At 38.7% G+C, this 13,802-nt stretch overlaps 1 long non-coding RNA gene across 2 annotated transcripts in view; it reads right to left on the reverse strand.

Annotated features, from left to right (window-relative positions):
- Nucleotides 1-957: 957 nt before the first annotated feature.
- The window catches only part of LOC141756066 (uncharacterized), a 116,832-nt gene continuing 103,987 nt past the window's right edge, over nucleotides 958-13,802 (reverse strand). For both annotated transcript variants that reach the window (XR_012591395.1, XR_012591391.1), the window contains exons 4-5: nucleotides 1,813-2,245; nucleotides 958-1,100 (exon numbers count right to left, since the gene is read on the reverse strand). This is a non-coding gene — a long non-coding RNA (uncharacterized LOC141756066). The remainder of the gene's footprint in view (nucleotides 1,101-1,812; nucleotides 2,246-13,802) is intronic.

Here is a 13,802-nt window from a genome sequence, read left to right on the forward strand (position 1 = left end):
CTCCGGGTTGTAACAGTTGCCGATCTAAAATAAAGACATATCCAGTAACTGCATGGCTTATTTCTCGCGTAAAATGTTTTCAGAAACACATTTCGGTAAACTATTTTCATAATGTAAGAGAAGAAAGTTTCCAAACGAGCCGCCATGTTGGTTCCGATTTAAAAGCTGGGAGCAGCTGCCCATGAGGGAAAGCATTCATCCAATCAGGTGCCTTGTGTTCAGTGGCAGCCCATCAAGTGTCCAATGCTGGGAGGCGATCCGGATTCGCGATAAAAAACACCCCTGTGGACATGTACCATGAGTCTTGTTTCTTTCTGATTGAACGTGGAAAATCGCTGCAGTCACGTGCTGATGCTTATAAGACTGACAGCTAGACAGAAGATGGACTTAATATTGATTTAACTTTTCAAATCATGCTTAAAATCCAAAGCTGTCTCTTACAAAATAACGTTCCCATACAACTACACTACATTCTCAACAGCATTGTGTTTTGAGGGAAAAACATTTTCTCCCAGATAACTGTCACAGTTTGAAACACTTGGTAACGTTGGAAATTGAAACAAAACAAGGCAAAAAAATGCAAAACTACAGTACTAGATAGATAGATAGATAGATAGATAGATAGATAGATAGATAGATAGATAGATAAATAGATAAATAGATAAATAGATGGATGGATGCACTTTATTGATTCCAGGCAACGCACAGGAACAGTAAATAAAATGTACATATCAACATTAGAGATAATATCTATAGAATACACAATATAAAGAATACTTTGGAATACACTATAAATATACCAGACTACTACAACTAACATAAAAAGTGTACATTAGCAAAGTGTGCAAGCTGCACTTTTTGTTTTTAAATAAAAAATAAATGAGGCAGTAAACCGATGTGCAAATTCAACATGTGCAAGATTATTGCAGGAGCAAAACATGGTGGAGTGTTGTTGAGACAAAAAACTAAAAAGCTGAGAGTTCTCTGTTTGACAGAGGTGAGGTGTTGTAGAGGGTTATCCCTTTGGCAAGGAAATGTTTCCTGTATCGGTCCTTGTGACAGCGAAGCTCATCAGTCTGCTAGAGAAAGAGTTCCGCTGTCTGTCCAGTAGGTGGTGGAGAGGGGGTTAGGTTTAGTAAGAAAAAAACATCATAATTTGGTTTAAAATGACTGTTTGTTACATTAAGCTATGGATGTAAATTAAAATAAGTGAACGTTGACTTTTAGTTTCACATCAGTGGCCTCCTAGGTGAAAGTCCTATGTTTGTTTGACCCGTCCATCCACCCCGACCTCCTCACTAAGCGGACTTCCTTGGACTATCATTACAAACGTATTTGTGATACGTCACAAACAAAGGTAATCCGTGACAAAATATGTTTCCCTCGAAACGTATTATTCAGTTTCTTTATATGGGAACGTAATCTTAAGGAGACAGGGTTGTAAAAATCCAACAGATAATCTACTATCACAAAACCATCCAGGAAAATGCACCAGAGTTAGTTTGAACTGCATTAAACAGGTATATGAAAACAGTCTAACTGCCTCAGCGGCCTTTATTGCTCTAGATCTTTTATTGGAACCACTGTGCTGTTTTCACTTCTGTGTCTAGTTTTGTTAGATAAATTCAACATACAATTTGCCCCATTGGTGTAAAAGCCTATAAAACACTGCAGCACATTTGCATAAATTTGTATACAAGAGCATGATTGGTTGTGTTTCTTATTCGCAAATGTTTTGGTTATAACGCTGGCTTTAGGTACTTTGGCTTGTCTTGTGCTCCTGGTGTCATAGTTAATAGATTTTTAACCTACCTGGATCATCCTGCACTGTGGTTGCCCTGGCTCAGTTGATAGATGCCACTTCTGACCAGCAGCTTGGTGACAGAAAAATACCTGCAACAAGAATGCAAGCGGTTTTCTTGTTGTTGTTTAAGCTTCTAGCTCTAAAACTTTTCTGTATTTGTCGCTGAACTGAAATCTGTAAACAGATATCATAGTTACATTTTTGCTGCCCCATGAAACAGCAAAGCACCTTCAGCGGGGATCCTTGGAGGACTGATAGCAGTGACCGAGAGCCTTCAGGCTTGGAACAGTATTACTGTTACAGTGCTGCCATGTACTCAATCTGGCTTCTCCCTGAACAACTGCTCTGCTCCTCGGGCCAGTCATTTTCCGAGCTGGGGTTGTGTCGATATTGACCTCCCACAGGTACACGACTCTCCGTTCATCATTCCCTCTTTCTACCCTGCAGGAGTAAAGAAAAATAGGCACGTTTCCTTCAGTGCCTGGATTCATAACCTCTCTGCTGTCAGTCACAACTTATGGTGTGTGTGTTTGTTTGTTTGTTTGTTTGTCGGTTAGCGTGTATGTGTTTGTGTGTTTCCCTTGAAATGTGTGCAAGTGGAAGAGATTAGCATAAAAGTAAGATGTAACTTCTTTCAAGGTTGCGAAAGAAAACCATGAAAGGGCAAATATGCAAATGTTTCACGCATTCGACATGATTGTTTGACTTTTAAAGAGCTTCACACATAGCATAAAGTGTACGTTAAGCATAATGCATATCATTTTAATATGGCCTTTGTGCATCGTAGGCACATTCTGAAAACACGCAGCTCGTTATTCCCCGATCGATGTTTAATTCATAAAGGGGCGATTGAGTTATCTAATTCTTTTTTTCTCCGAAACTAGAAACAGTTCTTGATGCGAAGCCGGTGCGAGACTGTCATAAAGACTAATAAACCAGGGAATACAAAATGTCATATGCATGCATTACAGAAAATATGGTACATTCCTCGTCTGTGCACAGACGTTGCTTCAAATCCACAGCGTTGTGTTTTAAAGGGTGTAACTAGACACTTTGTCAAGGGAGGTGTCATTTTATGACAATGCTTTCAATTTTTGCTGTTCCAGCAGAACAGATAATATAATTGAGGCTGTTTCATTACACTGAGTGGCTTTTTATTAGTTTGTTTAGTGAAGACTTCTTCTTTTAAGAAAAGCAATTTTGAGGATTCCAAATTTTCTGTAACTGCAAAAAAATGCAAACATTATCTATACTTGCCACCACAAAGAGCTATTTATATAAACTTGCATATCTTCCCTCTAAATCTAATAATGTGGGGAGCCAACACAGGCACATTTGCACACATGGGCATATTTTGTGCAGAGCAATGTAGATCTGTAGACCTGATCTACAAGCTGCAAATGGCTGATTGCTCAACAAATATGCTATACATTCACTTCTTTGTTGTTTTGTCAATACGATATGTTCTACTGTTATAGTTTGTTGCATCACTCTGAGCACTCTCTTGTTGCTCTATTGCACTCTAGCTACAGTATTGTACTGTTACGTCTTTTTAAAGTAATCAAACAAACCAAAATCAACAGCTTATCACTATTTAAAAGTACAGTGTGTAGCATTTAGGGGGATCTATTGGAAGAAAAGGAATATAAGTATGTTTTCATTAGTGTATAATCACCGGAAAAATAAGAATGGTTGTGTTTTTGTGACCTTAGAATGAGCCGTTTGTATCTACATAGGGAGCGGGTCCTCTTCATGGAGCTGCCATGTTTCTACAGTAGCCCAGACAACAAAACAAACAATGGCTCTAGATAGGGCCATTTGCGTTTTCACGTTTTTGCCACGTAGGTGTCATACACGCTTGGCTCATGAGAGAAGTTTCAGTTGGTTGCAATCTGCAACCTCGTCGCTAGATGGCGTCAAATCCTTCACACTACACCCCTAATTGTAATTAGCTATTCCAAATTTCACAGGCATGTAAGGATGTCAAATTACCCCTTTCACACTTTTTTCACTTCTGCCTTGGCTGCTAATTACAGAAATTAAAACCTAAAAGACTAACCTTGGTGTAAAATCCATCTCAGTGACCTCTTCCTTTCAAATATAATCACTCACAAGCAGCATAATATCTCACTAATGATCCCACCATGCTGCTCATGAAACAATAAATACAAAGATAATTAAAATTCTGTGTCCTTGAAATGAGGTTCACAGGAACTGTTTTGATAAGAACTGAGCAGAATGAGCGAGAAAGTCTCTCTAGTGTCGCACTGAGGGGAACCAAGGCACCAAAAAGATACTTAAGAGGCGATATGGTGTTTTAAAAGAAAAGCACCAAAGGGAGCGGGGGAGCCAAAAAAACAAAAAGTTCCCAAAGACACTGAGCCTCATTAAGAAGTGGAATTTCTACTTTCGAGTTAGTAAACCAAGATGTCAGATGGCGAGACAGTTAAATATGCATGAAAGTGACAGAGCATTTCACAAGAGATAAAAGGATGTTTGCATGGAAAATGTAATTTTCTCATTTATTTCTCCCTCATCTTCCAACCAACTCTAACAACGTATCAGCTGTTTCTTCTCAACTACCAACAAACATAAAGCATAATGAGCCATTATCATTACAAAACTACAAAACCAGAAACAAAATAATGACTTGAAAAGCAACACGACAAAGATTGGAAGATGAAGTACAATATAGTAAGAATTTTAGATAATACCTATAATTTTGAACATAAAAATATTAATGGACATTTTCCCAAATTAAAACACGTCTGAAAGCTGTGTTTAAAAAATTGCATAATTAGATGGAAAAGAGAGAAATTTGTAAAAGGACATATGGTCCCATGGTTTACAGGATTAGTGGCCCCCCAAGTGTGCATTTGATCTTCTCTAATTTCAGAAAACCCATCAAGTTATTTAGTCATGCTTTGGGCGCTACAGAGACTACTGTACCATTTGAGTAAAATCCCCCTCTGAGCGGGTAGGAGGATCCGCTCCCCCTGTTTTAAGGCTGAAAGTGTCTAACAGATGATGAAAACCCAAGCACTTACAGGGTTTGCATCTGGCATACTGATGCGCATTAATTATCTTATTTTTCGAGTTTAATTTTCTCTAACCTGATCCCCAAATTACTTTTAACAGCTTGAACCAAAAATGAGACGGCAAAACCAGTTGCACATGCACAACAAGCCGGTTGCATTAAAGGAGCAGTTCAACATTTTGGGAACATAGTAGTTTTAAGCCCAACCATGTAGTTCTTTCCTAAACCTAACTATAGTGGTTTTGTTGCCTAATCTTAAAGTGACGCCAAGGGGCGTGACAATGCGGGAGAACGTGTTGGAAACCAACAATGTGTTCACAAGCGTTGAACCTGGCGTATGCGTTTTTCCCTAAACTTAACAGTGTTTTTTTGCCTGAACCTAAATAAGTTGTAATTATGTTTTTAATTTTTTGCTTTCACTTTTACAGTTTAGTAGTCATAGTAAGTCCATAATGTCCCAAATCTATGGCGCTTATAGCGACCAATAATGTCTATTTATTGGCCTGATAACAGTCGAATCGGGTGCAATATTTAACTAATCACAGATTGTGGTTCACAGAGGGTTATATGCCATAGTATTTCTTGGCCTGGCTTACCATATGTAAGATTATCTTCTCATAATTAGAAAGATTATTTAATCATTATATGTTAAAATAGCATATAATCGTTAGAATAGGGCCCTTGGGCTTGAGAAGCGGCTGTGCGCTGCTCTTCGTCGGAGTTTGAAAACCAAAACTAATATAAGACACTTCTGAACCGGCACAAATCTCACCATTGTGTGACTTATTGTCTACACGAATGTAACCTGGTAGCTGATGTAATGATTCAGGGAGTTTTCTGAGAAATTTCAAATAAGTTATTTGCTAATTATTATCTATTTATAAGCAGACATGGAAATAAAGCATATCAATTAACTTTGTATTCTTTTCCTGGAAATGTATTAAATAAATAGAAACCAGCTATTGGGAAATAAGGGAATATAATTATTAAATGATGTTAATAATTAAGTAATTTTCAATACATTTTGATGTAAATATTGGAGTAATTTGGCAGTAATTCCAAAGAAATTTCAAATAGGTTACCTGTTAATTATCACCTAATTACCATTACATTTGTGGACCTGTAAAATTAAGTGTTACCCAATATTACAATTACTTGTAGCCATGAGTGAAATCATGTATACAACATACTTGTGAAACTGAGTGCAGGTAGACATTCAGCATCTTAATCAAGATGACTTTAACAAGGTAGATGCTTGATGACAGCTCCCCTGATTTTAGGATGCACATTACTGTAGCAGATAGCTTTAGGCCCTTCTTATAACCTTCTGTCAGCCGATGACAGAAGCCTGAGATTTCATCTGGCCTCTAAGGCTGCCTGAGGGAGGTGAGTCTGCCCAAAATTATAGGCCAAATAGGGAAAAAAATGACAGCCAACTCTAATATGAGTCTGGGTTGTATTTCCTGGAGAAAGCCCAACTCTCCCCGGATTCAGCCCCTCATATATTACTTTTTTTTAAAAAAACAATTCCACCTCTTTGCCCCTGTGTGCACCCATTCAGCATGGTGTCTTCTCCTATGTGCCATTGTTTCCTGTATAGTTTTGTCGGGCCCCCTTTCCTGAAGTTTAATCCCGCAGCTCCGTTCTTCCTCTTATCCACACTTTTCCTCTGCCTCACTACTTTCACCGTCCCTGTATAAGCCTTTTTTTACAGTGTATGTTGTCACCTCTTCTCAGCACTAAATTAAATTGTGGGAAAAAGCATCAGTGGAACACAAAGTTGGTGATAATAGCGTGCAAGCCTCTGTATTCTCTCTCGTCCACTTCTTTCTTTCTGTTCTCCCCTCAATCACTAATTTTACTCCGTCACCTCTCGCTCTCAACCATCCCTAGCTTTGACCTCCTTTCTCGAAGCTTTCACATTCTCCGTTCTTCCTCTTTCTTTCTTTCTCCCCTCTTTTTATACGTCTCCAGAGCTACAGTATGTTCGCTGTGGGAGCTGCTCCGATTCCATCTCCCAAATAAATGACTGTGAGGAGATAAAGAGAAGGGAAAGGCAGAACGATTGTGCGGTTTGGAGAGGGGTGGCTCTCGTTCCTCGGAGATAAGCAGGAACATTGAGTGTGTGGGTGTGTTTGTGAGTGTGTGTGTGTGTGTGTGTAAGGAGAAGACGCGGCAGCAGAGAGGAAGCTCCTGAGGGCACCGCAACGTATCACCTTATCAGCCACCAACACTCTTCACTGAAGACCACCCCTCACTGCTTCTTCTTGATCTGCAGTGATAGGCCCTGGGCTCTCTCCCAAACAGCCACAGGTAATCACGTGTGGAATCACATCGCCATCAACCTGTGAACTCCCTGATATGAAATAGACGCACCATGCGTTCAAGGAAGACACATTTTGTGGCTTCTTCCTTTTAAGAATGAAACTACAAGTGGAAAAGAAATAAAACGCTGTTTGATTTTCTCCCATGAAGCCACTTTAATACAGAGCTGCACTGCATGGGTCAGCGGCTTTGTTGAATTTTGGATGAATCTGCGATAATGAATAATTGCATTTTTTCCTTCAAGAGCCTCAGACTTGTTTTTATATATAAAAAAAAAAAAAAGCTTAATGTGAATAATGGATCTCTATGCTCCATCTATTCACCAGACACTATTTCTCCCTCGACACACACACACTCTTTCCAGCTCCCCAAAGTTCCTCGCTTGCTTTGCTGTAACAGTTGGGTAATTAGGACCAACAGCTGCGATTTCTGACATAACTAGTCAGCATGTCACAGCCGTGCAGATCCCCCACACTTCCTTTCACCCGTTCACTTTACAGTCTGCTGCCGGCGCTCCCTTTCTTCCTCCGCTCCCTCTTACCATGACAAATTGGGATTGGAAGATGAATGCTTAATGTTTTGTTTTTCTCCATCTTTTCCGTCTCCGCCTATCACGATCCAGAAGTAGGCCTCTCTTTATTAATCGATGCAGTCGAGTGAATATTTAGTTTACATACATGAGGGGAAGACGAAAACAGGCAAGACAATAAGTTTGTCTACAAGACCTCACAAATTATTCAAGGCTTATTACCTTTAACTTGTGTTTGTAATTAGCGAGAGAAAGTGACAGAGGGGAATGGTTTCTAATGCCTTTGTTTGTGTAAATCTGTTCAGATTTTCACGCTTCAGCCTTGAGTAAACACTACATTTAGAAAAATAAGTAAATACAGCAACAGACGGTGTTCAGTGTAGATTTGGTACAACTCAACAATATTAAAGCCAAAATCCCAAATCACTCCACTTTTACTACATAGTGCACTATAATTACTGTACGGCCCACCATTTGAGTGTCCAAACCCTGACTTTGTGAGTCTGTCCACACTCAGTGCACTCAAAAATTCCACAATGTATCAAAAAAAAGTCAAGTCCATGTTATGTAACCTACTCTACTTTCTGCAAACAATTCCACAATGCAAAGCATTGCATTTTATAGATGCCAAATATAACCATTGTACAAGTGTCCGAAATCACAATTTACTTCTCTTGTACTGCCTGTTGAGTGTCTATTATATCAGCCCAGTCTCATGGCAAAGCGTGTAATAGACCCACCTGTCCACTGGTAGAAAGCATGTCAGTGTCACGTTTTGGCTCGCCAAGGCGTGAATATTACACATCTGCATGAAGGTACAGTGTTATGAAGTGACTTTTGCCACATGTTTTACGCACTCCGTACAATGCTCTGAGCTACAAATGTAGTATAAAAAGTTAGAAATACCACAGGGAGGTGGGTGGGTCCAACAAACACCAGACTTTCAACCGGGAGGCCGGTGTTGGAGACAGGTGTTTTTGTTTTGTAAGTTACGTTAATGACGTTTGTCACATGTTTTGTAGTGACGATTGTCAAGTCACAAACGTCACGTGACAACCGTTTTCCACACTGACGTTACGTTTTTTCCGTGTTTTAATTAGTTTACGTAGTTATTTTAAGCCCAACCATGATGTTTTCCCTTACCCTAACTAAGTGGTTTTCTTGCCTGATCCTAAGTCCGTGGCTTTGTTTGCCCCTTCTGGTACTGCACATTAATACACTGACACAATATCCTCTGGTGGACAAGCGGGTCTATTACACACTTTGGTGTGTTATCGGGTTGATAGGGAGTAGCGAATGAGTGAACGAGGGAGTGATTTCGGACACGGCCAAGAGTCTACAGCCATGCTAGCAGGCCTATTTTGTAGTATATCAGCATGCCAACATGTCAACAGCATGTCATCAGCATGCCAACATGTTATTCAGTCATTATAATATTTTTAAGTGTTCACCATATTAGTTTAGCATCATAGCACGCAAACATTTTCTAATTAGCACTAAGTACAAAGTACTACTGTGAGGCTGACGTGAATGTCATTAGTTTTGCAGGTATTTGGTTGTAAACCAAAGTAGTAAACAAATAAAGGCTATCACCAAAGTCGTTAGGATACATCACCTGGTAACCATGATTCTAATTAATAAATCATTTACTAAGACTTTTTAGATTAGTAATAAACCATGAATAACAACCACTTTTGGTCACCAGTCTGGTATTTATCATCTTGCTTTGTATTTTAAGATAGCTCTTTAATTCATAAGGTAGACCCCACCAATGGACAATTTGCACACATACTGTATGCCAGAATCAGCATACACACAATTTTGCTCTTCTTCTAACTATAAACACGACGAAGCAAAGAGGAATGACCTTGTTGCTGCTGTCAAGTGGAACAGAGAAGCTGGTATCTGGATAGCTGTGATTGGACAGGGTCCAACATGTCTGCCATGTGTGCCTGCCAAGTCACGGCAAGAATTTATGACTCTTTGATCGCCTAATATGGCACAGTGACCATCACGAAAGGCCAAAATATTGTGTAGTCTGACCTCGGTGTCACCTTCTGGAAAAGGGCTGCAGAGTATCTGGACCAAAATCTATTTATTAACAACTTTTCAAAATATAGAGCTGCAGACATGGTGGACTTTTGTAAGAACTGTTTATTATCGATTTCTTAACCTTCAGAAATGCAGATAACGTTTGCTGACGGCTTACTAGGAAGTTGAGAGATCCATTTCCATTTATTAATGTCATTAATAGCATTAGTAACTGCAGAATTGAAGGCTTGTTAGAAAGTTAGACCCCATTACCATTTATTAATGACTTACTAACATTTGTATCTGCACACAACATAGCTTATTTTAACCTATATTACCAGACAACAATGTAAATATTGAACAATTCTGCAAAACTTCTTATCTTCTTATCATTCAATGACAACTTTCTTTATGTCAAATTCTTACTTTTTACAATATATCTGCATGGAAACTATATGGCTGTGCTTAAAGTTAGTGAAAGATGGTGGTTATGGCAAATAGATTATGGTTACGGTATGGTTAGGGTTAGATAACTAAACAGTTGGTTAAGTTGAAGCCTTTAAAGGTCCTGAACACCAACCAGTCTCCTGCATGAAAATCAAACATGCCTGTCCACCACCCCCGCAAAACAGATTTTTCAGAGCCTGGCAACCTAAATGCTGTTCTTATTAATGGTTTTTAACTCATTAAAACCCTCATCCTACCAACGGGGGTCCCTGCAGACCCTAGAGGTGTAATTTCTGTCATATCTCACAAGTGCTTTATTCATCATATCATTATAATTTTTCATGACTTTGCCAATCAATATGTTCCTAATGACTTCATATCACTGTTTTCTGTTTCTGTTTTAATTTGTGCTCTTTAATGCTGTTGGGTCTCTAAATTATAGAGCATGGTCTAGACCTGCTCTATATGAAAAGGGTCTTGAGATAACTTCTGTTATGATTTGATGCTATATAGAAATAAATTGAATTGAATTGAAATTAAAAAGATCAATATAGATCCCAGGGGATCCCAGTCAAAAGAACCCAATTGCAAAATAGGATGGATGGATAGATAGATAGATAGATAGATAGATAGATAGATAGATAGATAGATAGATAGATAGATAGATAGATAGATAGAGTGCTATGTCTATACATGTTTTACACAATATGCAAATTCACTGTAACTTTCTTCAAATAATAATCTGTAAATAATTTTAATTTTATGATGGTTGTTTCTTAGTTTATTCTTAGGGTCCTCAGACCCCAGATGGTAGTCCTTGTAGGTTAAATAGGTTGGTAGGATGAGAGGTAAAACATGTATTTATCATCTCCAATCTTCGTAAAGGATGCCTTTTAGTGATTAAAAAGTGATAATGTAAGAAATGTCTCAAGATGAACAGCATTGCTTTCAAACTGTGAAGGCTCTTTTCCATGAATTGAATAGTTAATTCATGCCCTGACAGGTGACCTTTACAGCTCCTTAGTCTCCAACAAGAAAGAAGACAAATTGAGCAATTAATGTTAATGGTGAGCAGTCATAATAGCGGCTCTAAAAGCAAGTAAAAGCAACTGTCAACAGTCAGCTGTCTACATCCGTCCAAGGTCTTCCTGCGGTTCGTCTTACCACTTCCTGATATCTCTCTCCAGTTTGTTGGCAACGTCTCCTTGAGGTGTTCTCTGCAGCAGGTGCGGTGAAGCGGTGACCTTTAAGTGACTTTTCTATCTGCAAACCAACACGCTGTCTTGTCTGTCCCCATGGACATAGTAGATTTCTCTGCCGCGGCATAACCAGGCCATTTTATTCTATTTTATGTCTTTGCTCAAACACAGCAGGAATAATAAGCAGCATTTATGTTCTCATAGGTAAATACTGTAACAAATTATACTGCATTTTGTGAATATAACCATTATAATAAAATCCTGCAGCTTTTTGTTATCTGCTTTCAAATAATAATTACATGAATACATAATTTCCTCTTTGTGTTACAGAAAAAAGCCTTTTAGAGTATAATCCATCATTAAAGCTTACTTCAAATACAAATGCAGAGGTATAATGAGAATGCTTTCAAATGATGTTTTTTACACATTAGAATAGTGTTTCCAGGACTGTAGACTACAAATTAACAAATTAACCCCCATTATTTTTTTCTTTTTCAACCTTTGAAAACGGCTACTGGATGAATTACTGTGTGTTTATTTGTATGTGCACCTACAACTCATTCTCCTCTCTGTTTGGTTCTTCATTAAACCGAGAAAGGCCAATTATCTCCAGCAGCCTTGCTGAGGAGTGACCCCAAGAGAGTGAGTGGGGAGTGCTAACAATTATCCAACCTCCAAGATAAGAATTTGATCCATTTACTCTGAAGTATTTGGCAGCCAGCACATCCACTGTGCTCTCTGAAACCCTCTAAAGAGAAAGCCTCTCTGCACCTCATTTTTTGGACCGAATATCTGTCTTCCTGTTGACTGTCGAGAGAGATGTGAATCATAGAGGAGAGAAAGATGGGCTTTTATGAGCTAAAAGTGTGGGGGGAAAGACTCTTTTTTAACCTTGGGCACATCATGCGCACTCACACTTGTCACTGCTTTAGTGGGTGTGAAGCAGCACACAACTATCCTATCAACAGGAGTTTGAGTGGCATGAAATAGAGATTAAAAGCAGTACCATTCAGCAGGAAGCCGAACCAAGGACAGAGTCGCTCTGTTTTTCTGGTGATATTAAAGGTCCCATATTGCAAAAAGTGAGATTTTCATGTCTTTTATATTATAAAGCAGGTTTAAGTGTTATATAAATACTGTTAATCTATCAAAACCCTCAATATACGGAGAAATACACAGCCCGTATTCAGAAATTGTGCGTTTGAAACAAGCTGTCAGGATTTCTGTCCATTTGTGATGTCACAAATATACAATATTTAGACCATTACACGGTTTTAAACGTAAACATTCTAAATGCGTCCCGGTTTATTTCCGGTTGCAGTGTATGTGAATAACATCAGCTGACAGGAAGTAAACATGGACCCAAACTGTTGGCTAGCAACGCAATTCTGTTGCACTAAAACGTAGCGTTTAAGACAGAGGGTAAATACAGACATATTCAGGCAGACAGTATGAGGAAAATAAAGGGTTTTTTTAACATTACAGCATGTAAACATGTTCTAGTAGAAAGCAAAATACAAGTATGAACCTGAAAATGAGCACGATATGGGACCTTTACGTGTAGGGTCCAGTATTATATTGCGTAGATATGTGTGCACTGATGGTCATAATATGACATTCCCTCACGTGTACAGGTGACAGTCACAACACCATTCGATAGCAAACTCCAATTACTTTAACTGAGTGCGTATTTAGTGGAAGCTGCAAATAAACCCTGTGCCCTGATTGATTTTAGCACAAAAGAAACAATCAGTAAGCCATTGATGCAGGGAAGCTTTGGCGTGTATGTGTGTGTGAGTGGGAAGAGTGATGGGATTAATGTATGCAATAATTGGGGTGACAGAGGGTCAGTGCTGGATTCTTAATGAGGCTCTTGGTTCTGGGGACAAGGTGACCTCTCATGAATGACACATGAACCAACATGTTTTATTTTCACCATGAAACTGAGCAGAGTTCAGGCTGTATCTGTGGAAAACAACATGCATGAGACATAAAAGCCACGGTATGGGCTTAACGGAAAGAGCTTAATATTCTAGTGAGAGAAATGTGAGCTTCCAAGAAACTACGCAGTACTGAGCAAAACACAAAATAAAGACAAATGGGGTTTCAATTGTGACACTAAAAAATCAATATTTTATCTTTGAAGTAACAGTTTTTAAAGTTGAAACTCAAATTTATTTTACTAAGAAATCAGTATACTTGGTGGTGTTTATTAATTTGGTCAAAATTAAAGGCTGATTACAAAAAAATAAAAACATGTATGTTTTATTTGACTGTGTATTGCAATATCTGTCTGGGCACTAATAATGAAAAATCAGTTAACCAGCAAGTTGTTGACGTTGCTAGCCATTGTTTATCCCATCTGTGCTTTGATAACTCCCTATGGTACATTAGTCTGTACGTTACTCCCATAGACTATAGATGGACGTG

The sequence above is a fragment of the Sebastes fasciatus genome, chromosome 18 (genome assembly GCF_043250625.1).
Source record: "Sebastes fasciatus isolate fSebFas1 chromosome 18, fSebFas1.pri, whole genome shotgun sequence".
Taxonomy (NCBI): Eukaryota; Metazoa; Chordata; class Actinopteri; order Perciformes; family Sebastidae; genus Sebastes; species Sebastes fasciatus.